Source organism: Triticum dicoccoides, unplaced genomic scaffold (assembly GCF_002162155.2).
Source record: "Triticum dicoccoides isolate Atlit2015 ecotype Zavitan unplaced genomic scaffold, WEW_v2.0 scaffold148277, whole genome shotgun sequence".
Lineage (NCBI taxonomy): Eukaryota > Viridiplantae > Streptophyta > Magnoliopsida > Poales > Poaceae > Triticum > Triticum dicoccoides.
In genome coordinates, this window is record NW_021205533.1 from 1 (window position 1) to 917 (window position 917).

At 59.9% G+C, this 917-nt stretch overlaps 1 non-coding gene across 1 annotated transcript; it reads left to right on the plus strand.

Annotated features, from left to right (window-relative positions):
- The first annotated feature begins 80 nt into the window (after nt 1-80).
- On the plus strand, nt 81-236 carry LOC119343950. Its single transcript, XR_005166360.1, has one exon. It is a non-coding gene; the product is annotated as a 5.8S ribosomal RNA (ribosomal RNA).
- Nucleotides 237-917: the final 681 nt, after the last annotated feature.

Sequence of the window (917 nt, forward strand, 5' to 3'; positions counted from 1 at the left end):
TCAAGGAACACTGTGCCTAACCCGGCGGCATGTCTAGCTTGCTAGCCGTCCCTCGTGTTGCAAAGCTATTTAATCCACACGACTCTCGGCAACGGATATCTCGGCTCTCGCATCGATGAAGAACGTAGCGAAATGCGATACCTGGTGTGAATTGCAGAATCCCGCGAACCATCGAGTCTTTGAACGCAAGTTGCGCCCGAGGCCACTCGGCCGAGGGCACGCCTGCCTGGGCGTCACGCCAAAACACGCTCCCAACCACCCTCAACGGGAATCGGGATGCGGCATCTGGTCCCTCGTCTCTCAAGGGACGGTGGACCGAAGATTGGGCTGCCGGCGTACCGCACCGGACACAGCGCATGGTGGGCGTCCTCGCTTTATCAATGCAGTGCATCCGGCGCGCAGCTGGCATTATGGCCTTTGAACGACCCAACAAACGAAGCGCACGTCTCTTCGACCGCGACCCCAGGTCAGGCGGGACTACCCGCTGAGTTTAAGCATATAAATAAGCGGAGGAGAAGAAACTTACAAGGATTCCCCTAGTAACGGCGAGCGAACCGGGAGCAGCCCAGCTTGAGAATCGGGCGGCTGTGCCGTCCGAATTGTAGTCTGGAGAGGCGTCCTCAGCGACGGACCGGGCCCAAGTCCCCTGGAAAGGGGCGCCTGGGAGGGTGAGAGCCCCGTCCGGCCCGGACCCTGTCGCCCCACGAGGCGCCGTCAACGAGTCGGGTTGTTTGGGAATGCAGCCCAAATCGGGCGGTAGACTCCGTCCAAGGCTAAATACAGGCGAGAGACCGATAGCGAACAAGTACCGCGAGGGAAAGATGAAAAGGACTTTGAAAAGAGAGTCAAAGAGTGCTTGAAATTGCCGGGAGGGAAGCGGATGGGGGCCGGCGATGCGCCCCGGCCGTATGCGGAAC